This window comes from Heliangelus exortis, chromosome 14, assembly GCF_036169615.1.
Source record: "Heliangelus exortis chromosome 14, bHelExo1.hap1, whole genome shotgun sequence".
Lineage (NCBI taxonomy): Eukaryota > Metazoa > Chordata > Aves > Apodiformes > Trochilidae > Heliangelus > Heliangelus exortis.
This window is the reverse complement of record NC_092435.1, coordinates 640,475-664,423: the sequence shown is the minus strand read 5'-3', so window position 1 is coordinate 664,423 and position 23,949 is coordinate 640,475.

Sequence of the window (23,949 nt, the reverse complement as noted above, 5' to 3'; positions counted from 1 at the left end):
CAGTATAGTCTTCGCCGGGTCTCACTGGAAGGTAGATTCTTCCCAGGGGAAACCAGCCCCTACGTCCTTGTTTAATTTGTGGGTTTATTTGGATCTCGGATCTGGGGGATTATCGTGAGATCCAGCCTGGGGCTGGGGGCTGCCCATCCCCTGTGCTGGGTGCTCTGGGTCCTTCTCCCGCAGGGATGCAGGACGGGTCCCTGCAGCCCACATCCCCCGGGCAGGTCAGCAGCCAGGAGATTCCCTGGAGATTTGCAGCCTGAAGCCACGCACCAGCATTTCATAGCTCAGATGAGCAAAGTCAGGTCCCTAAATCCGGATTAGGAGTCAGAAATAAAGCAGATTGGTGGTCAGAAGGTCACCACCACCACTAAACCCAAGCACCGATCCGGGCAGATCCCTTCCAGCTCTGAGCAGGGGGGACAGAGACTGCCGGACCTGACACTCGTCTCAGGGGTGGCCAGGCTGGACCCTGCCATTGGACTGAGGTCCTGATGGACTCTGACTTCGTCCTGGCCTCTTGCTTCTCCCACCACGTAGTGGTTCAAACATCCCTTGCTGACAAAGGTCACAGCTTCCCAGGAGGAAGGAAGGTCCCAGTGACCTGCCCCAAACCCAGGGGCTGTGTCCAACGCGTCCCTGTGCACAGGCAGCTGCAGTTTTGCTACTTTCACCAAGGACAAGGAACCTTGGGTTGGTTTATGGTGCAGACCCGAGCGGGTGAGCTTTTCATGGCCCTGTGATTTATGCCAGGGCCTGAGTTATAACTCACATTTCTGTTTAAAAGCTAAACACTCTAATCGTGGTGGCTATTACTGTCATCACGTACCAGCCCTACTTAGGAGATTCAATCTAGCCAAAGCTGGCCTACGTGATATTATCTCTGTATTTGTCTGCCTGATGGAGATGCCTTTATTTATTTTTTTTTTTCTTTCAGATAGTGCTGTCTCAAGGACTGTTTTCCAAGCAACAATTCATGTCTCCTTCAGTCATCAGTGAAAACAATCAAGCTCAATTTTATTTTTGGCAGAAATCGAATGCTAAATGAGATCTCTGCATCATAAACAAGAGGGATGTAGACAAATCGGAGGGAATTCGGAGGAGAACAGCGTGGATGATTGAGGGCAGGAGGGACAGGCTGATGGGGAAAGATTAGCAGAAGTAAATACTTATAACCAGGCTAAGAGAAGACTAATGGGGAACATAATAGCTGCCTAGGAATATCCAAGGGGTGTAAACACTGACGGGGAAGAAATATTGTTCAGAACGGACCAAAAGTGGCAGAGCTATGAACAAAGGTGATGAAACCCAAGAATGGGAAATTCAGCCTCAACCCCGGCACAGACTTTGTGTTTCTGCCCATCTGCAGTGCCATGGACTTCCCCAAAGAAAGCAGGATAAACACCATTGCTGGAGTGCTTTGAGCCTGCAGAGAAGAACATCCCTTAAATAAATAATTGGCCCTGGAACATTTTCACCCTCATAACTAGGCGAGGTGAATGAATAATCCATGATGGATTGCTTAGGCAAAGAGCTTGGCCGCTGACATTGCTCACAGTTTGCTGCTGAATGGATCTCACTTCAGTTCATCTCATTCTTCAGGTTACCTGATTCCCTCTTTTTTTCTTTTCTTTGGTTTTACTCTGGGGAAGGACCTGCCCACAGAGCAGCCCCAGGAGCCACGCTGGACACTGGCAGGGACGTGTCAAACATCCCCTGCTCCCAGCTGGGATAAACACAACTCCTGTGACCAGGACAGGCAGGAGGCCACCAGAGCTTCCTCTCTGCAGGGAAGAGTATCCTGTAGGGAATTCTTTAGGGAATCCTTTAGGGAAGGAGAGTAGATGAGGAGAAACAGAGTATTTCACAAAAGGAGACACCTTTTCCTTCTGGGTGATGCTGACCTTGCTGAGCAAGGAGGGGTCAGTCCAGCAGGCTGGGGGATTCATTGCTCACATCTGCAGACAGACCCTGCCCTGACTCCTGCAAATGGGCTCTGGGGGGGAGCCCAGTGCCCTGTCCTCCCTTGGTATGAGCTCACACCTCACCTACACGTCTCTGTGTGATGGTTCCTCATTTTCCAAGCCACTGGAAGCGGATAATTGGATGTCAGCACCGTTTCCGTCCCTCATTCTGCAATGGGCTCTTGGGTCCTTCTCCACAAGGACCCTGGGAGTGAGTCTTGGAGAAATACTGTATCTGAACTCAATTAATCAGCATCCTATAAAAGGCCCATTCTGACTGCTTTGATTGCCCAGTAAAACATGCAAGGGAGGGGGGTAAAAAAATTGTAATTGCAAGAGGTGGAGAAACAGGGCTGGCCCAGGGGTGTGTTCAGGCCTAGGATATTATCCTGCTGCTGCCTCCATGGCCAGGCTGGGATGCTGACATCCTCCCTCTCAGCTGCTTTGCTCTCTTTCATTCTCCTGATCCATCTCTGCCCTTTCTCCCATCAGCTTTATCCTTGCCAGGTTTGGAGTTCAGCCCTTGCTCTTTCCCCACACCACCACCCTCTGTTCTGTTCTGTTCTGTTCTGTTCTGTTCTGTTCTGTTGTTCTACCACGAAGGAACCCAAAGGAGGGCTGCTGCTTCTTCCCAACCACCTCAGCCTCCCTTTTGTTTCTCATTTTTCTCCCCAGAGCCAGGAACCAAGCTAAGGACCCGGGAGGTGACTTGGTGCTGGCAGCAGGGCTCAAGACCAGCTTTGGGCATCACTTCTCCTGCTCCCACAGATCCCAGTGCTGGTCCCAGACTGCCCCGAGCACCCGGGTGATGCCTCCTGACTTCCAGGCATCCGTGATGCTCTGCACATTTCCCTGTGCAAACACCAATGGGCCCCAGCCCTTCCCTGCAGCCTGGGCCCTTTGCCACGTGTCTGGCTGGTGCCAGGGATGCCCCCACTTCCCCTGCCTCTCCTGGCCCAGGTTGTCCCAGCTGGGTGGTGGGTGCCATCTCCCCCAGGGCCATCCTCTGCTCCCCGAGCGGATGAGCTGAAACTTTTCAGGGCAAAGAAAAACAAACAGGGAATAATGAAAATTGAAACTGCCAGCTTGAGTTTTGGACAAATAAACATTGACGTAAGGAGGAATGGAATGGGTGGGAAACGTGGATCCTCTCCAGGACCAACATGTGGTGCCTGGGTTGCTGCAGCAGCCGTGGCAGAGCCGGGTGCCAGGGTGCAAAAGGACAGAGCAGCACTGCTGCCAGACCCAGTGGTGCCTTTCTTTAATCACTGGCTTTTTTTTCTTGTCTCATGACAAGTGGTTTTGTGCTGGAAATGTTAGTCTTTATGAAAAAATAAGTGACCATAAAGGTTTTCCTGCCGGGCCCCTCGGTCCCTCTGACCCTCTTGAAATATGAGGAGGACACCTCAGGATGTTCCTGCTCCTGCCATCTGTGCTGCAGGGGGACACAGCAAACCCCCTTTGGCCCTAAGAAAAAAAGAAAACACATCAGTAAGACCTGAAGCACCAGCCTTGCCTCTTCACCTCCCATTCCCCAGGTCAGGGTTGGGATGTGCTGCTGGGCATCCAGCTCCAGCCCTTGGATGCAGGATGCTCTGGGTGGTCCATCCTGGTACCCACAGAGGGGACAGCCCCTTGGTCACCTCTACCTGAGCCCCAGGGCCAGTGGGGAGTCCTGGGGTGGGAGGAGGCTCCAGTGCTGCCCAGGCTGCTGGGAGAGCAGCACAAATGGGAAACACATTGGGGATTAGTGGGAGAGATAATAGCAACAGACGGGGCCGGCCTGGCCTTGATTACTGCACAATCACAGCAATCGCTGCTGTTTATAATTCCAGCAGAAGCAATTCAATTCTTCTTTTATTGTATTTTCCCTTGATTGTGTTTGGGGTTCTTGTCCCCCCCCCCCCGACAAATGTGGAGTTAAAGGGACCTTGACGTGCAGCTTAGGATCAAATCTGGACCTGAGAGGGAATCACCACAATCTAATTAGGTGGGGAATGTCCCCCAGATCTGAAGCAAGTCACTGCTTTAATTCCACCTGGCCTGGCCTGGAGCTTCTGCTCTGGCTCTGAGCTGCCTCCTGCCCAGGCTCCTCTGGGCAAACACCACTGCTCAGGGACTGCTGCTTTCTGGAAGGAGCCCAAAGCCCTGCAGGTGATGGAGCAGCTCCTTGCCAAGCTGGGGCAGGGTGTGGGACAGGCAGCACCCGTGGTCAGTGAGACACCAAAAGCTTTTTACTGGGTGAGCTGGCAGGGACCCCATGGCCAGGGATGGGGATGGTGACCCTGGGTGCAGCTGTGGCACCCCTGGAGGCTCCAAAGGGTGACAAGAGGGGCAGGGTAGGGGCTTTCCATCATTTTAGCTGAAGCAGGGCTGTCTCCAGCTAGAGGTGGAAATCAGAAGTGCTTCCTTCTGGAAGAAATGGCCATGGCCTGTGTGTGGGGACCTGGCTGGAGGTGGAGGTTTTCTGCAGCTCAGCCCAAGGAGTCCTTTTCCTCTTGCCTCTCCAACCATACCTTTTGTCCATCTCAATCTATTTTGGTTTTTTCTGTTCGTTTGTCTCTGCATTCTTCTCTCCCCCCCCCTTGCCTGTCAAATTTCACTCTCCCTTCATACCTGGAAAGGCTGAATTAGAGGGTTTGAAAAGCACTTTTAGCAGACAGCCATCACCCATTTTTTTGCCAGTGGCATATGGTGATAATAACAGTGCAGCAGCCCCAGACCTCCTGGCTTCAATTACTTTACAGGATCAGCTAATCCCAGTTAAAATTACCTATGTAACTGAAGAATAATTGCAAACCAGGCTCTCTCCTGGACTCTGATTTTCTGAAAAATCGTTACAGAGCTGCTCCTGGTGCCCAGGCTGCGGAGGGACCCATGGGTGAGGCACAGGCAGAGGGAGATGCTGGCCCAGCAGATTGGTTTCTGTTCCTTTCACCATCTCAGGACACCTCTGGTCCTTCCACTGAGCAAATCCACTGGTGACAATGATAAGATTCTTCTTTAGATGGCAGATAAATCTCTCCCAGACTGCAGAGCTCTGCTCTGGGCTGATCACTTCTACACTTCTAGTAATTGTAATTATTTTTTAAATTATTTTCTTTTTATTTTTATTTTTACAATTTACTCCTTTTAAATGTAAAATTTCCTGGATTCACCCCAGCTCTGGCAGAGGTCCCCTCCTCCCTGCCCTGGCATGTGGCATCCTGCCCCTTGCAGATGTGTTTTCCCTGGCACTGTCTTGCAGGCCTTGATGAGGGATCAGGCAGACCCTGATGGCTCAGGGACTCAATAAACTTTATTAACTCCTTGAGAGGCCTAACACACTCCTTGCAACACTCCCTTACAGCCCTAGGTTTCAGGATTTCCATGGTGTATCCTGCAGAATTTTGACGCTGTTGGGCAAAACCCAGCAACAACTGCAGGTGGGGTCTCTGAAAACAAAAAAAACCCCAAGTCAGGTATATTCCAAGAGCTATCACCTGCAGAGTGGTTCTGGCTGCCCTCTGGCCTCCCACTCCAAGGATGAGAACATCTCAAGGAGCTGGAGCCTGCCCCTGTGTGGATGGCAGCAAGCCAGAGACTTCTGCAAGGGAGTTTAAAGATGGGAAAATAGCAGCATGATCAATGCTGCTCTCTGGTCCTCCTCGAACTGTTTCTCTCCTGCAAGTGTAGCCCAGCACTCCTGTTGCCATTATTACTCTCCCCTATTTTTCAGTCTGGTTTATGAAAGCTATTGATCCAGCAGCTGCTGGGAGCTCCAGCTGGGATGGCTCCTGATGGGCTCAGCACACGGCAGTGCTGGAGGAGCAGGGAGCCCGAGGGGCACTCACCCACCAGCAGAAGTCTGGAGTCATTGACACCTTGGCTGGGAGGTGCTGGGGTGCTGGGAGGTGCTGGGGTGCTGGTGGGGAGATGTGAGGGAAGGGAGAGCACAGGGCTGCAGGTTGGAATCGCTCCACTGAGAGCACCAGACTTGCCTTAATGAGAGCTGATTTGCCTCTTACCAGCAGACAAATAATTGCATAAGGCCAGGAGCTCGCTCAGAGGAAGGATGAGGGAGAAAGCAGAGCAATTTTCTGATTTCCAGCTCACTGTGTTCCTCTGGCAGAGCAGTGAGCCCGGGGACTCTCTGCCTCCCACCCCAGGGGGGTTTCTGCAGAGCACCCCCTGCCCCAGGTGTGCAGGTGACTGAGGGCAGAGGAACTCAGAAGGTCTTCAGGAGTTATGTGGTATGGATGTACAGGAGTTTGTTTTAAACACAACCCCCCGGGGTGTTTCAGCCAACTCTGGGCTGTGCTCTGGGGTCAGGAGGGAGGGTAAGGAGGCATCACTGAGCTTTAATTCCCTGTGCTGCCCGGGATGAAGACATTGTCACTGGTGGGTCAAACACAGGCAGGATAAATCTGCAGCTGTGTCACCCTTTTGGTGCCTGGGGGAGGCGGCTGGCACCTGGGGAAGGAGAGGGAGAGAAGAATTGGTTTTCCTGGAGGAGATGCTGAGCACTGGGATTTCAGGAGCTGGGGGCATTGCAGACAGGAGGGGCCTCTCCTCTGCAGCCCTGTGCTGGTGCTCAGGGGAGCGTGGTATAAATATGAGGGCAGAGAGCTGGAATAACACCTCGAGACCTCAGGAGCTCCTTGCTGGCACTGAGGATATAATGTGTTTTTTGCCTGTGGACTGGCAATGCTCTATTCACTGCTGGGGGTTTCTAATGGGGTCCCCTTCAGTTCTGCTCCCGGCCTTTCAAACCAGCGGTGTCCTTTTGTTTGCAGGAAAAGACAAGTGGCTCTGGAGAGAATGCACATTTTTATCCTCCTTTTGTGTGTGTTCAGGGAGCCAGCGGGAAAAGTTAAAGAGTTTATGGAATTATGTTTTCAAGAGGATGTGTACCAAGTGGTGGCACCACATTCAGTCTCTGCCTAGAGGAACGAGGAGGGGGTCAAGGCAGGGACCTCCCTCTCATCCCTTCTGCAGAAGTCCTTTAGATCTCAGTTTAGGGGTTTAGGGAGAGAAGCTGCAGGAGCACGGGCTGCCATGATGGTGGGATCAGCTTTGGCTTGTTCTTTCCAGTATCTTCAGTCTGGGGATGCTTAATAAGAATATCCAAAGCTAAGCCAGAGGTCGAACTTATATTTGGCTGCAGTAGAAATAATTATCTCCTGCTCAGCCCTGGCCTCTGAAGTCAGTAGCTCCTAACAGCTGCCAGAGGAATTAGTTCCAAATGCAGAAGCTGCAGGGGCAGAGGCTGCAGACATTGCTCACCCAAACCACAAGCTCTGCACCTGCCCAAGGAGCAGGGAGGGTGTCCTGGTGCAGGACGGAGCTGGATCAGAGCATCCTGGATCAGAGCCATCCATTAGGAAGGATGGAGCCCAGGCTGGCAGAGACAATTCCCCTTTTGGAAACCTTATGTGTGTCTGCCCCAAATCCCCACCCTAGATAATCTGAAACCAGTGTCAGACTTTATCCACAAATATGAGTGCAAACTTGGCAGAAAGCAAAATTTGATTTAATGAGTGAAAAAGGGGGACAAGGGTGTAAAAGAGGCTTTCAATGCACCCACTGCCCACACAGGTCAGCAGGCAGAGCCCCCAAGGGGTGATGCTGATGCCCATGGGGTGGGCAGACCCTGGGACCAGCCCCCCATCTGCAGTGCCCCATGGCTGCTGTGTCTGCCCTGCAGAGCCTCCCACACTCACCCTGCTCAGGGACCAGCACAGGTAGGATTTATTCTATGTTTTGAATTACATCACCAAAATTGAAAGCTGTTCTTAGACATTTTTCAGCCTGAAACCAAACAGAATTATTCTATTAAGCAGGTTACAATGAATAATTCAGTCAGGCTCCAGTGCCTTCTATTGGCCATACCAGGTGGGTTCTGCTAAAGGGGCAAAAGTTTGAGCTGTGCTGGGAGATGAGTGCCTGACCTGGGGCTGCTGCTGCTGTTGGAGGCAAAAACTTTTCCCTAAACTGCTTATAGGGATCAAAGTCCTACGGCTCCACCAGCACCCCAACATCCTCTGTCTCCATCCTCCTGCCCACCCACAGCAGCAGAGCCAGCGAGGAGCACACCCCCACCCACCCATGGCAGAGCATCCCACTTGGCCAGCCTGGGAGAACCTTATTTCACAAGGTGGCAATTAAAATTTTATGCTCTGAGTTTTCCCTGAATGATTTTAAAATGTCTTTTCTGATGACTTCCTAGTAGCAAGTCGAGTAAATTAGAATCTGAGTGCAATCAGCATCCTTAATTCAGATGCCAGCCCGGGGCCCGTCGGGGAGGCTGCGTCTCAGAGAGCTCTGCCTGCCAAAGAAGGTCAAGGGCTGGGTGTCCTCGGAGGCTTCACCCTTGGAGGATTGTCAGGGAGGAAAAGAAGCACCAGAAAGTAGGACACAGTCCCCTAAGTAGCACGAAAATCCCGCCCTGCTCAGCAAACTTCACTTCTTTGCCTCATCTGTATGTTTTCTGTCACGGCTGAGGAGATGGGACTTTGATGATCTATGAATAAAGGAGCAGCAGCAGCAGCAGCAGAGCCCTGCCTGGCCCCGGGAGCAGGGGGAGCAGTGATGCTCATTGCATTGGGGATGCCAGGGCTGGTGTTGGGTCACCCAGTGGTGGTCAGCCCTGCTCTGGTGTTGAGAGGCAGTTCCTGGGCTCTGCTGGATGTGTCCTCCTTGGCCATGGAATGTCCTCAGAGTGAGAGCTGCTCCTGCTCCCCCCGTGCTCCCACGTCCAGAGATGGCTCTGGCACAGAAGGGTTCCCACAGGGGCTCTCACTCTCCAGACCCTCCACAGTAACCCCACGGGCTGGATCCAGGGCCTGGAATCTTATGTGGTAAAGCAACCACTGGTTGAAGAAACTTCACCCCCTGTGTGAGGCTGTGAACCTGGGGGACACAGAGGACCAGGAGAAGGTCTCATTGCCAGGCACAGGACAGAGGTTCTGGCGTGGGCCACAGCTCCACACAGATGTGCAGCATCTGCTGCTTGGGGGAGGCTCCATCCAGGGGCTGTGAAGCTCCCTGGAGCACAGCCTTGAGGAAAAACTCTTGGATGGAAGCAATCCTCTTATAGGGGGAGAGTTTTGCTTTCCAATTAAAAGCTCAGCTGCCAAGGCAGCAAAGGAGAGGGTTATGTCCCCCTGCCCTGGGGTGTGAGGGACAGAGCCTGCTCTAACACATCCCTGTGCAAACACACTCTGCATCCTCCATCCCACCGTGGGCACAGGGGTGGGAGAGGCCAGGGGTGGGCACCAGCGGGGCTGGGGCTGCTCCATCTCCCCCCAGCTCCTGGCTGGATGAAAGCAGGTTTTGTTTCACCTCCCACCCCAGAGCCGGAGGTGTGTAAACAGGAAAAGAGTCACTCCCCCGAGCACCGGGAGCGGGGGGGAAAAAACGAGGTGTTGAAAAGATGACAACTGGCTCTGCTGAGGAGTTCACCTGGTCCGGGAGGTGGGAACGGGGGGAGATGGGGCAGGAGAGGGATGAGGAAGTGGTGGGGGTGCTGCGAGAGAAGAAGAGACTCTTGGAAAATTTTCTCTTCTATTATGGGAGCAGAAAATATTCAGCATCGCTTCCTGGCATCAAAGGTTTTTCACTTTCTTCCACCTTGAAAAAATAAAGCCAGGCCCGTCCGGCTGATGAGAGATGGAGGGGCAGGAGCGGGCAGGAGGACGGGCAGGAGGTGGCTATGAAAAGCTCTCTGTGCAGCCCGGCTCTCCTGGGGGCAATAAGGGCTGACAAAAAGCCCAGAAAGCAGCTTCATCGCTGAGGTCATTCCTGCCCTGCCCCACTTCCAGCCTCCTCCTCCCTCCTCTGCTTGAGAACCTCAAAGTCTCCTGCAGAGAGACCCCGACAGGTCCTCGGACCTCCCGGTGTCCCCACAGCCCGGGTGTCCCGTTTTGGGGACAGTGGCACTGGGGACACCCCTCCATGGCTGGAGCAGTGGGAGGGATCAGGAACCACCTTGGTTCTCCCCTCCCTGCTGTCACACGATGCTCCTGCAAAGTCCTTCTGCAAGGGGCACCGGAGAGCGGTGGCATTTGGTGGCAGGAAAAGATCCTTCTGCCCTTCAGAACAACCCCCCCAATCGCCATGCAATGCTCCAGGCAGGATTTCTGCTCCACCGACACCCCCTGGAGATGGATGTCCCGACACACGGTGACTGGGTGGCATCGGGGGACAGCCAGCTCCTGGTGACACCGCTGAGATACGCGATGTTACCACCTGGTGGCACCAAAAAAAAAGAGTAGTCAGAGGAAGAACTGATAACCACCAGTTGCTGGCCTCGGCTTGGGAATTTCTCTGCCGATTTTAGGCTGTTTGGGATTCCCTGCGCGGGTGTGAAACCCCGAACCTGGTTCCGAGAGGGAGAGTGATGGCTCTGGGCTGCCGCAGGGTATGGGCTCAGGCTCAGGGTGAAAAGCGATGTAAAAGAGGCCGGGGGAGGGAGGGGATGCTTGGTTTGGGGAGATGAACCCCCTGCTCCCCCCGGTGCTGCACCAGAATCTTCCAGAGACTGACGGAGGCTGTGGGGATGGAGCAGGGAGGTGGGATGAGGCTGGGATGAGCCCTGGGAAGGCTGCAGGAGCCTCCCATGCCCTTCCTTTCCCAGTGATAATGCTGAGCAGGAGGCAAATTGCAGGCAGGATCTCTGATGAGAGAGGTTTAAGTGCTCGGGTTCCATTCAAAAGACACAACTTAAATAGAGGGGGAGAGGTAGCAGCTCTTGACGGTTGGAGAGATTTATGTATCTCAGCTGCTCCTGATCAGCCCTGGTCACCTCCAGCTCCCATCCTGTGTTTTCCACCCTCCCAGGGTTGCCCCCTGTGTTGAAATGTTTGGGTGTCTCTGGAGGGCTGAGCCCTGGCCCCCATCAATCCCCCCCTGGCCAACCCACCAGCAGGGAGGAAATTGGCTTCGTGCACGGTCTCATTTCCCTTTGAAGTGCAGAGCAGCACAGGAGGCTGCTCTGGGGAGGTCTGGAGGATAACCAGATAGAACTGGGCCCCAAAACCTTAAAACTGGGAAGCTGCACATTAGAGATGAGCTGGAGCCCACAGGGAAGCCTGGTTCCTGTTTCACCTCCCTTAGGAGAGTGCCAGTGCTTCCAGAGCCACCACCAGCAAGGAGCAGCACAGCAGGGAGGGAGAGGGATGCAAAGACACCAGGAGGACACTTGTGTTGGCACCAGCATGAGCCAGGGCATGGCCAGGCTGTGAAGTTCCTTTGCAGAAGGGTCTGATCACAGCAGCAAACTGGAGCATCCTCCAATCCCCTTCAGCCTCTGTCCAAGGGAAGATCAACCTCCTCTGCCCAGGGGGTGTTTCAGGTAAAGTTCTCTTCCTTCAAAGATGGAGAGAGGGTTTCTGGGCATCCTTGGGTCTCCCAGCCTCACAGCATCCTTGCTGGGCATGTGGGCAGGGGCAGAGCTGCTCTGCTGCCCCATCTTTAGGATCTGGCAGTCTCTCTGTGCAGGGAAAGTTTGATCCAGGCCAGATATACCCATCCTGTGCTTGCTGAAGTGAGATCTAGAAGCACCCAGACACATTTTCTGCATCTTCTGGTGCACTGTGGGGATAACAGATCACCAGCCCCTGCCTGTCATCCATCCTGCTTATTTCCTGCCCAGGACCTGATTTATGCCTCCATGTCTTTCCTTTATGCCATCAGTGCCTGCTGATAGATGGCCCCTCTCTCTGCTCTTGCTGTCCCCTTGTGCTACATCAAGCCATTAATTCTTTGCCAACGTAAACCTGTCTTGCCTTCAAGACTTTAATTTTGCAAAAGCATAAACACCTTATAATCTGTCTATCTTTATCTGGCGAGCTGGCTCTGGAGCTTTCCCTCCTTTTCCATGGCTGTAGGTTATCTGGGGTGATGCTGTGGAGGATGGACCAGCAGCAGCAATCGTGGCCAGGGAGCTGCCCCAGTCCCAGCAGCATGGGACAGCTGGGGGAAAGAGTCACTCACCACCCTCATCCTCCTTCAGAAGCACAAAACCACCTGTGCACAGTTCTGGAGGGATGTGGGAGGTTCAGCCTGGCACATTAAGCCATTAAAGCCATTAAATCCAAGGGCTGAGTGCTTGGCAGGCTGGTGAGGGATCCAAGCACAGCTCCCAGGTCTCTGGATAATGCCCAGACCCTCTGTACAGGGGGAGTTGTCATCCTCAACGAATCCAGGCATTTCTTGGGTATTTAGTCCTGACGAAAGATTGAAAGTGGAACTTTGCCATGAGCTGGGGAATGGACCCTCGCTCCCTGCCCCACTCTGTGGGTCCCCATTGCTCTGGGGCTGGGTGCCCACCACCAGCACCTCCACTGAGCCTCCAGAGAGTCCCTGCAGGGGTCTGTCTGCCCTTCCTCCCCTCACTTTCCTCTTCTCCCTTTTTGGTCCTCATTTGAGCCAGCTGTCCCCATCTTTGGCACACAGAAATATGTGCCATTCCTCCCCACGGGGCATGACGTGCATTCGGTTCCCTGGCTGTAATCCATTTAGTGCCAGGTTATTAAAATGAAGATATCTTTCAGCACTACAGACCTGTTAATCAGGGGAATGGCTTCAGAGGGCTTTTGTGGGCTCTGTTAATTTGCACTGCATTGAGGCACACGGAGCTGAGAGGAGCATTATGGAGGGGAGGGAAGGCAATGAATCAATAAAGTGGATTGAAGAGTGCTCGGCTGCCTTGGCTCTTCTGTGGCTGCTGCCTCCTGACTTAAACGTTTGACATCCATCACAGCCTGCAGAGGGAACTCTGCCTCTCAGGCAACAGGTTTTGTCCTTCTGGGTCCAGCTTGTGCCCCGTGGGTTTGTCAGCAGTGGAGCAGCCCAGAGGGGTCCAGCACCACCCGTCCCTCCTGGCTGGCTCTTCTCCAGGGGGTGGGTGGGTGGGTGGTGTGTATCCTATCCCCCCTATCCCACCCGAGGTCCTTCAGCTGTGTCTGGGGTCTCACACCAAAATGCACCCTTCTGCCTCCTCCTCCTCCTTGGGCTTCCATCGGGAGGATCTCCAGAGCTGGTGTAACTGGAAGGGGATGCAGTGCAAACCATCTCTCAGCAGCACCCTGAGCATCCAGCCCTGGGGCAGCTCTGATCACTCGTGGCTCACGTAGAGCACGTGTCACTCTCTGTCCTCCTTTTGGCTGAGTTTGTGCTTCTGAAGGAAATGTTGCATTTTCATCGGGCTTAATTCTTTAGGAAAAGGAATCATTCATGTCTCCTGACTTTGAAACCTGGAAGCCTTGTCATCTCCCTATTAAAGGTGTCCTTTTTTGCTGCAGTGTTACAGAACAGCAGCTTTTAAGCCTTTGCTGTGGTCAGACAATGGGAAGATGGCATCAGCTCCGTGCCTTTGAGTGGCTTTAAGGGGATTTTAAGGGAGGAGGATGCTGGAAGCGAAGGGCTGAGGGGAGGGGTTGGGAGGGATTGGGATGGATTGGGATGGATTGGGATGGATTGGGGTGGATTGGGGTGGATTGGGATGGATTGGGATGGATTTGGACTGTTCTCCACTTAGCGCTGCTGAGCAGAAGGAAATGTCATCTGGAGCTGTGACCTCCCTTGAGCAGGGGATCTGGGATTTTCCCACTCAAAAAGCTCCACCCAGAGGTGCAGTGAGGCCGGGGGGGTGTTGGGACCCCAGCAGGAGCCCAGGTGATGGGGAGTGATAAAAGCCTGGCTGGGCAACCCCAACTCCTGCCCAGGCTATGGGGAAGCAGACAAGGCTGGGTTTGCCTTCTCCTCATAGGATTTTGTAGATTTGTCTTGTGGGCCCTTGACTCAGCATCATCCATCCAAACCTGTCTCTTTTTTTATTTTTATTTTTTTTTTAATTTAAAGCAAACTCCCTCCCTACAAGTGATAAATGCCACCCAGGACCCGGCCATTCTCCTCATGCCATTCACCAGACCGTGACACCAGGCTTGAGCTGCAAAATCCCCTCTGGGTGGTGGCAACCTAGAATTAGCCATGATGTATGAGGGTCTCCAAAGAGAGATACTGAAAGATAAGTTGCTGAAGAGGTTTAAAAAATGACCTGTGAGGGTTCAGGGTAAAGAACAAGCCGGTGTCTGGCAGGAGGGAGGTGAAACCCAGGCTGGTTTGAAGAAAGCCCTCTTCATGCAGCCTCTTGCCTTGGCAGCATTACTCTTCCTGTTTGCACCGCTCTGGAAGGAAATTGTGATCAATTTTGGCCTCTTTTATGGCCGCACATAGCACATTTAATTTGTAGCTCTTATGCAAATAGCAACCGCTGTTTATTTGTTTTTAAATTCTTATCAGCAGTGATACATTGTTTGTTTTTAAACAAAGAAAGGCTGGTGTTTGGGTGATATTTCTCACTAATTGGAACTTGTTGTGTGGGACAGAGCAGGGAGAGTTTCCTTTCAGCCCAGACCACATGTAAGGGTGCCTGGTTTAGCAGCTGAGAGCTGCTCACCCCCAGCTCCGCATCTGGGAAGGCAAAGGAAATGTTTCGGGTTTAACACCCTCCTGCCCGGCTGCAGAGCTCTGGGGGGAGAATGAGTTTTCATAACTGCACCTCCTGCCAACACACTTGGATGTGTTTGCGGGGGAAGAGAAAAGCAGGGACAGGCTGGGCTGCTGTGTGCTGCAGGAGTGTGCCCAGGGACCGCATCTCCCACAGCCCCTCTGTGACATCCCTGTCCTCCTGGTGGGTCCCTCCTGGGACCTGGGAATGTCCCCATCCTGTGGGGAGCCAGCACACGCCTGGACCTCAGGAGAGACACCTGGAGAATTAATCCTTGGCAGGGCACAAGGTGACGTTCTGCAAGGCAGGGGATTGCTGCTCCTTCCCATCGGGGGAATGGCACCAGGGAGGTGGTGGGGGCAGAGTCCATCACAGGCAGGGGCTGCAAAGTCCTGAGGGTGAGGACAAGCCCCAGGAATGAAGAGCCCTGCAGCACACAGGGACATTTTGCTCTCCCAATGTCTGGAACAGGAGGGACCTTGACAGGGCTTGAGCTGGGTGAGGTGACCCGGAGACTCCTGCAGCAGGAACGTTACCTGACTTGAAGCAGAAATGCTCGTTCCCCCTCCTCCTGTGGGGGTCACGTTTCTGGGGGTTTGCTCAGAAGCTCCTGAGCCAGGAGGGCATCTCCAGCAGGAGCCTCGGGGGGCTGAGGTGCCTCCCCCATTACCCAGGTATCATCCTGGCTGGTTCTCTCTGGAGGACTGGGACCCTGTGACCATCTCTACACCTCAAACTATGGTTTTTTACCGCAGAAAACATGATTCTAAAGTTAATTTTTTCAGTCGACAGCACCAAACCTATTTCTATGGGCTTGTCAGCCTTTTGTGAAGCTGATTAGATGTCTGAGGTCTTTCCCCAAAAGTTTTGAGGCCAAGGGAATAGTCTCGTTAAAGGAGATGGCATAATCTCCACACGGAAGTTTTGCAGTTCATGCCAATTAAAAATCCAATGATGCTTTTAGCTTTTTGGGGGGTTTTGTTGGGTTTTTTTTTTTTTTTTCTGCAGCCCGGAGACAGCGGGACAGGCAGACACTAGGGAGGCTCGCATGCGTTTAGAAAGGGCTGGTTAATCACTAGAAGACCTGCTTCGACATTGGCAAGATTTTGAAGACCCAGGGAAGCTGTGAATGCAGAGGAGTTTGGGCACGGTGGAGGATGCCCTGCGGAGAAAAAGGGAGCACTGGCCAGCAGGGTGTCCTGGGATGGGGGGGACTGGAGCAGGTTGGCTGTCTGATGGCCTCTGCTGGAAATTATCATAAAATCTTTAAAGCAAATAAAGTTCCCTTAAACTGAAAAGGTATTATTTGAATGCTCTCTGACAGAAGAGGTTTGAACAGCATGATCTATTCTGTCTCCGAAATGTCACGAAACATTTATACAGCTGCTCGGTTGGCATTAAAATCCAGGGCTTCTGCGGGAACATGGCAAACAGCTCCAGGTCACTGGGATGAGTCCAAGACCTCAGGCAAGGGGTGGCTGGGGCTTGCTGGCAGCTGGAGCAGAATCCAGCTCCCCCAGAGCAGATGATCCCACAGCCTCTGGAAATGCCCTGTGCAGAGCAGCCCAGGCTGGAGCCCCTTCCCCTGCCCGGAGCTTGGAGCTGCTCCCTGGAACACCGTGTCCAGCATTGGCAGTGTGGAAAGGAAGGGGAAAAGAGACAAAAGGAAAGGGAAGTGCCAGTGTGGGCAGGGATATCCCCTGTTCCCTTGGAGGGGGAGCGGGAGAGGAGCTCCTGACGAGCACACAGCCTCTCCTGACGGTGGGACTGGGGAAAGCACCAACCCCCCCTTTCCCAGAGCTGGCTGCAGGGACAGACCCATGGGTGCTCCTGTCTCCTGACTATCTCCTCTCTCCACCTGTCCCCTCCGTGCAGCCTGTCTCACCTTCCTTCTCCCTCACCGCCCCCTCTTCTCCCTCCTCCACATCCCGAGGGGCTGAACCAGGCTGCAGACACGCGTGGGTTCCTCCATCCTCCCCCACCTGAGCAGCTCTGCTCTGATGGCTGGAGGCAGCCACGGGCATCCGTGCCAGCTGTCACCTACCAGAGGAGATGGGAGGAGATGGGAGGGTGCTGGGGCACCGGGTGGGAGGTGATGGGACATGTCCACGTCTTCCGTCCCCCTGGGGAGCTGCCCTGGTTGCTCGCTCGCAGCTGGCTGCCTGACGCAAGCACCAGAATTTTTCCTTCAGCTCCAGCGGCAAAGGTCTGTGGCTTTGGGTGAAGATCCCACCTTTGATCCTTTCTGGTGGCTGCGGTTCCCTGTTTACCCAGACAACCGCAGCTCTTTGTATCTGCCCTCATTAGCTCTTCTGAAGCATCTGCTGATCACCACGATAAAGCTGCCGGTGCCAGAGCAGGGGCCCAGCCCACAGCTCCCCGGTTCCCATCCTGCCCCGACAGATCCCACCGAGCAGCTCCGCAGCCCCGTGGGTCTGTTGGTGCTGGCAGCCGGCCCAAACAAACCCACGGGGGGATGGATGGAGCTCTGCTCCCCGGGCCAGCACGCCCCTGGTTCCCCAGAAGGCAGAGGTAGGAGGGGACCCATCACAACGGGGCGAGAGCCCCCGGGCAGCGCTGCGTGCGGGACATGCCTGGGTTCCTCTGCTTCTCCTTCACGTGCATCAGGGCGGGTGGGGTTTTTTTGTTGTTGTTGTTGTTTCTTTTATTTTATTCCCTCGCTTTCATCCTCCTAGTCTTTCTGGCAGGCTTTTGAACATACATAATGACTTGGAAGGTGCAGCAAAGGTTCTGGCACCGGCGGAGCAGGGCGGGAGCGGAGCCAAGGTGCGGGGCTGCACGGTGGTTTCATCCCATTTGCAAACTATAAGGCTGCCTTTGAGCGGAGGGCAGTGCAGGGGAACATGTGCTAAACATCATGTCGGGAAGCTTAGAGCATTAAGGGGAACAGCGTGCTGGCTACGGGCAAATGGAAACGCTTTGTGATTTGTTGTAGGAAAAGGGGAGGCGAGGAGCAGTCTCCTTTGATTTAGGCTTTAGTGAGCAGCTCTGGCAAGGCAGGTAGGATGGTCTTGTCCAGGTGGTTCAGCCAAGCAGGTGTCAGAGTGGCATAAATCAGGGAGTTTCACCCACGTCTGTCAGCCCTTCGAGAAGAGCTCCTTGTTACCTGAGAGCTCCCACACAAAGAGGGGCACAGGCACAAGGGAAGGAGAGGGAAAGAGGCAAATAAAATCCCAGGCACCAACCTGCAGCATGTGCTTCAAGCTGGGCTCTGAGAAGTGTCCCTCAGCCAGCTGGGGTGGCCCAGGGATGCTCTGGTCCTGCTCATCAGAGCTGTGTCCTTAGTGATCTCAGGTGTGAGTGCAGAGGGTGCCTCTGAGAGCAGTGGGGTCAGTGGGAGACCAACTCCTGAGGTATTGGTTTACCCAGAGCCCTTGTGAAGTTCCCTTCCTGCCACAACAGGGGCCATGGCATTTGATGTCCTGTGGCAGCCTGACCAGGCTGCTCCCAAAACCAAAATACCTGCGAGGCTGAAAGACTGAATCCATCATCGTGATCCTTGGGCTGGTGGCACGGAAGGAAGAGTAAACTTCAGAGCTGGAGTCGTGGGTGCTGACTGATGGGATCAGCTGGGTCAGGGTCCCTGGGATTTGGGAGGAAGCTTCAAAGCTGCAGTTAAAAACTGAAATCTCTCCTTCAAAGAAATTCCTCTCTGTCCCTTACTTTCTCCACCCCAGGCCTGCAGGAGACTGTTGTCAGTGCTGGGACAGTGGGCAGGAGGCTGATGACAGCTGCAGCCAGACAGGATGCCCCAAGGTCCTGCAGAAACACAACAGCTTTCCCAACCCTTCTTAAACTTGGAACATCCACAAAATGAAGTGCCCAGGTGTCAGTCTGGGGAAAGAAAAAGGATCACAGAAGCAGAAGGAGAACTGAGAGTCCTTCAGCAGACCAGGAAGGGATACCCACACTGCCAGGCCAAATTCCTATAAATCTGTGTAGGTCCTTCTCTTCTGTCCTGGCCTGACTCCATTCCCTAGAAGGTTCCTAGTGGGGGGGGTGTCCTTCCATCCCAGCTCCACCTGGAGCACCTGCAGCACTGTGTCTTTCCCAGCTCGCTCTGCCAGGTTGCTGGTGGGATGGGATGGGGTGGGGTGGGCTGTAGGTCTTCCCAAACCTCCTCTGGAGCTGCTCTGAGCGTGGCCTTCACTCAGAAATGATGGGGGCAAATTTCCCCCTCTCATCGTCTCCAATGCCCCAGTCTCATTGTCACAGGGCATTGCTGCAGGTCTCCTGCCAAAACATCCTCCCTGAGAGCTGGGGTGATGCTTTTCCTGGAGCTCAGGCTCCCCCCAGCAGGTGAAGGGAGGGAGGTGACAGTCACCTGCCAAACACAGCCCCTCCCAACCTGCTTTGCAGTGCTGCAGATGTAAATGTTCAACACCCATCAACACAGAGCTGGCTGGGCTGTGACACACATCCAACCAGGCTGCTCCTGAGCAGGGGGGAAAGCTTCTTCTCTTTGCATCACTTACAGCTTGAATGGCTCCAGCAAATAAGTCACCCCCCACATGCAGAGAAGTGGTGTTTCCCCTCTGTGATCTCAGGGGGAGGCCAGAGGCAGTGGCTCTGACACCAGAGCTGAGGTTTGCTGGGCTGTGGGAGAAGAGTCCCAGCACCCCTGGGCAGGGGACAGGGCTGAGGCTCAGACCAGCCCCACATCACCCCCTGCCACCAGCACCTTGCTGGGCTCCACTGCTCCCTGCCTGGCTCTTCCTCCTTTGTTTGTTCATTCCTTCTTTATTCTCTGCAATTGTCTTTAATGGAAACAGCATCTCAGCAGAAGTCACCCTGCAGGAAAGCTCTAGCACAGAGGGATTTTTGTAGATGGCTTTAATAAAAACATTGAAGGTCTGTTGTTGTTACAGTGCTGTGTGATCCATTAAGTCTATTAAATACAACAGAAGGAAACTGTGAAAAAAGCCAGAGGAGGCCATGATGTCACAAAAAACAAATGAGCTGGGGCTGCTTCCCTGCTCTTCTCCTGCTCGATGGTTCCCCAGCTCTGCCCTGCACCAGGCTGGCCCTGCCCACAGAGCACCCCCCTGCCTTTGCTGGACCATCCCTTGCCACGTCTGCCCAGAAATGCGTAGTTTCTAGATATTAAATGCAGAGGATTTAAAAGCTGAGAGCCCTGGGAGCTGTGCTCGTCCCCCCTGCACACAGACCCCTCCAGAGCACTCCTGGGCTGGGTGACTGAATGTCGTGCCCTGCTGTCCTGGGACAGATGGGTGCTGCTGGTTTGGGTGGCTCCTGGCAGAAACAAGGAGGATCTGGATCTCCCTGAGCTCTGGGGCCCTGATGTGCCCTCCAACAGAGCCACAGGCATCACCACCAAACCTCATTTGATGACTGCAGTGAAGAATGACTGCCTGGAACGTGCTGGGAGATCCTCTGGTAGCAGAGTACTCGGACCACATTTGGGTTTAGGTCTTCATCTTTTGCAGAGCCTGGCTGGATCTTGCTCTGATCTAAGCCTTGATCTGCAGAGAAGGACACAGCAAAGGTTGCAGAGAGGAGGCAGGGAAGTGGAGAGCCTGGAGGCCGTGTTGAGCTGTTCCCCAGAGCAGGTCAGAGAAGATTCTTGAGGGTACCTGCACGACATGAGGGACCTGAATGTCCCCAGCTGCAGTAGCACATGGCCACGGTGCATCCAGCAGAGCCCAGCCTGGGAAGGGCACCCAGAGGCAGATTGCTGCTCCTGGAGCCCGAGGCTCTGGGGAGTGCTGGCAGTGGGCAGGCATCCCAGCAGTTCCCTGCACAAACAGCTGAGGATCAGCCAGCCAGGCTGTTTATTTGCACTAGGTGGTTTTCTGTGTTGACATTCGAGAACCCTTTCCCTCTCTCCCCCTGTCCTGGTGCTGCTATAAGGTGTTACCCCGGGTCTGACAGAGCCCCCCGGGTGTCAGCCCAGCAGAGCTGACCCGGATGGAGAGCAGTCCCTGCAGGATGGTGCCCCCAGCCACTGCCAGCTGGGGCTTCTCAAGGAAGAGCACAAGAAATAAATCCCATAGAGAGGGATTTTATCCTCCCACGTTCTACCAGGCCATGGTTTATGCTTCTGGAGTTGTGCAATAACCCCAGCTGGACCTACCTTCACAGAAGGCATCTAATCCCTTCTGGAAATGTTTTAATACCTTCAGCTACTGCATGACTTGGTGGCAATGAATTACTACGTGACCAGCCAGTCCTTTCTCATCATCAGACGTTCCGGCCACTCACCATGACACGAGGGGGTTGTGCAGACCCTAAACAGAGCCCCCAGCACCACTGTCCCCCTGCTCCAGGCACCGGCTGCTGTAACTGGAGTTAGTGGCTGTGGCACTGGGGAAGCTGGAGACAATCTGGGGACACAAAGCATCAGAGAGGGTCCCCAGGCAGAGATCTGGCATCTGTGTTCAGAGGAGGTTGTGCAGAGAAGGCTGCCAGAAGTGGGTCTGAATGGAGAAGTCTGGTCCTGGAATGACAATATTCACAGTGTGCATTATGGAGTGTCCTATAATAAAAGATATTATGGTATTGCCAAGAGACAGGAATGCAGAGGGAAGGAAGAAGCTGAAGTGACAGTGATAAATCTATCTAGAGAAGAAATACCAAATGCAATATATCCTTTGCTTCCTTTTGTATAATATTCTGATGGATGTTTCCAGGTTCAAATAATAGAGCTCGCAGGAGCACACTTCTGCTCCTGCTCTCCTACTTAGGCATTAAGTTGATTTTATTAAAGCACTCAGTAAACAATGATTGCAATGCATCCTTCCAGCTCCCCCATACCCCTGGCAGCTGCTGCACAGATGTCCCCCGCCAAGGAACAGGAGTGGCTGCACTTACAGGTGAGATAAATCATCCTCAAATTGCTTCTGATGAAGATGATGTGGGGCTTGAGGAAGCTGATAACAAAACTGGCAATAAAGTGATCAATTAGGGAGCAACAAAGGGAGAAACAAAAAGAGAAAGAGGAGAAAAAAAAAAAAAGAGGAGAAAAAGAGAACAAGAAAGAGGAGAAAAAGAGAAAGAATAAGAGAAAGAGGAGAAAAAGAGAATGAGAAAGAGAAAGAGGAGAAAAAGAGATTGAAAAAGAGGAGAAAAAGTAAAAGAGAAAGAGGAGAGGGAGAGAAAGATAGAAAGAGAAAGAGAAGAGAGGAAGAGGAAGAGGAGAGGAAGAGAAAGAGAAAAAGAAAGAAAAGGAGGAAGAGAGAGAGAAGAGGAGAGGAAGAGGTAGAGTAAGAGGAGAGGAAGAGGAAGAGAAAGAGGAGAGGAAGAGAAAGGAGAGAAAAAGAGGAGAGGAAGTGAAAGAGGAGAGGAAGAGGAAGGGAAAGAGGAAGAGCAGGTGTTCCTGGCATGGGCAGCTGAGGGGCTGCAGCCACTCGGGTACAAGCCCCCCACCCAACCAGGGGGGTTCTTCCCTCAGCCAGGAGAGCCCTGCCTGTCCTGCAGCCTCTTCTGCTGCCATGGCTATCAGGTAATTTAACTTCTGAGGCCTCCCTTCAGCCAGGGGCTTAATCATCCCTCTAATTCCAAACACTTAAGTAAGTCCATTGACTTCAATGATTTTCTTCAAAGGCACAGCCCAGATATTTAGGGAGGCTTCAGGGCTGAATCAGGGCCCTGGCTGCCTGCCCAAGGCTTTTCAGCTGCTTTTCACACTGGCCAATCGCTTTTATCTGGGTTTTTATATATATATATATGTATCTTTGATGCTGTTAATTTACTTTTCGTATGATTTTTAACCAGAGGGAACAAGAGGACTAAGATATATATATACATATATATATATATATTTTTTTTTTTTAAGGTGTGGAAATTAGGAGGAAAAAATGGTGACCTGTGACTTCATCAAAAGGCATTAGGTTGTCATTCCTCATAACATCTCCTGGAGTTTCATTTGGTCTGTCACGCTGTTCTGGACAGGCATTTTAATATCAGGAAAACGATGGGATAACTACCAGTGGTTGGTACTGCTATTTTAAGTAAAGTTAATCCATCATTACCAGAGTGTTCCCAGTGGATTTGGGGCTGCTTTGGGGTGCAGCAGGGTTTTGGGGGGCTGCAAGCTGCCCTGCTCCTGGCCATGGCTCAGCATGAGCCTGTGTTGTGCTCCCCCTGCTCCATCACACAGGAGGGGATTTTGGGGACAGGTGATGGATGGCAGCCAGGCTGAGAGCACGCAGGTTGCCCCAGACAGCCCCAGTTTGCCGTGGTCCTTGTTCTGAAGTCCCTGGTGGAAAACTGCAGTGAGGGCTCTGCCATCTCCAACCACCCTCCCCTCTTGCTGCTCTTTCCTCTTTCCTTCTGTTTTGGTTTCTACCATGGCTTCCCCTCCCTCTCACCTCTACACATGTGTGCCCCCCTCCACCTTTTTTTCTCTCTGGATACTAAATAAGGTTGTTCTTTCTCTGGTTACAAATCCATTTCTTGGTGGTGTCTCCGAGCTTCTCCCCAGCCCCTCGCCGGCTCAGATGTTGCTGTGCGCGGGCTTTCTGCTTGGTTACACTGATTTATTAGTCCTTCATTAGCTTTTTTACATTGCTGGAGATCTGAGCTCCTCACATGGCAAAGGAGGCTCGAAGTGACAGCAGTAAAAGGCTCTGCTAGTGAGATTATAGCTGCTTGCTGGCTCGGGTGGGAGCGCCGGGGAGGGCAAAGGGAGAGCAGCGCCTTTGTGCGGGGCTGAAAAGCTCTGTCAGTCTGTGTCAGGCAGCCTCCTGGAAAAAGGGAACTTGCCAAAACCCCGAGAAAACTGGTTAAATTAACCCTTTCCCTGGCAGCCACCCCCCTGAGAGAGTCGGGGCAGAATCAGGGAGCTGCCTGCACCCAACTCTATGCAGGAGATGGCTGAGGCTGGGACACTTGGCATGAGGGGTGAGAAATCCCTGCAGGAGTCACCTCCCTGTGCTTTGAGCAGGTCCCATACTGTGTGGTGTAGTGTGGGATGGCCCCACGTGGTGTGGGATGGCACAGCGTGGTGCCCCATGGTGTGGCACATCACCTCGTGGCATGGTGTGACCCGTGGCGTGGGGTGTCCCAGTGCCACGGTGCAGGCAGGAGCAGCTGTGGGGTGATGGGTGACAGTCCCTCCCTGCAGCAGAGGCTGGCTGCCACGGCACACACGTTGTCACACACAGCCAGAGCCCATCCCCATGACAAGCCCTCTGCAAAAAGCCACCCGAGCTGGCAGCCCCCTCCCTGCCCACCTCGGGTCCCTTCAGTCACAGGGAGGCGAGGTGCCAGCGTGGCACCACGACAGACTCTGACGTTTTGTTCCCTGCAGCAACGTTTGGAGCAGCCTCCCACTAACGAAGGAACCCAGTAATGGGCTGGCAGGGTTTTAATTGCCTCCCTGCCACCCCCTGCCCCCGCCAGTGCTGGGGGGCACAGAAAGGTTTCCTTGCCCAATTTGCATTGTTCTGAAGGAAACGCTTTTTTTTTTTTTTAATATTTTTTTCCCCCAGCTCCTAACGAATATTGCAG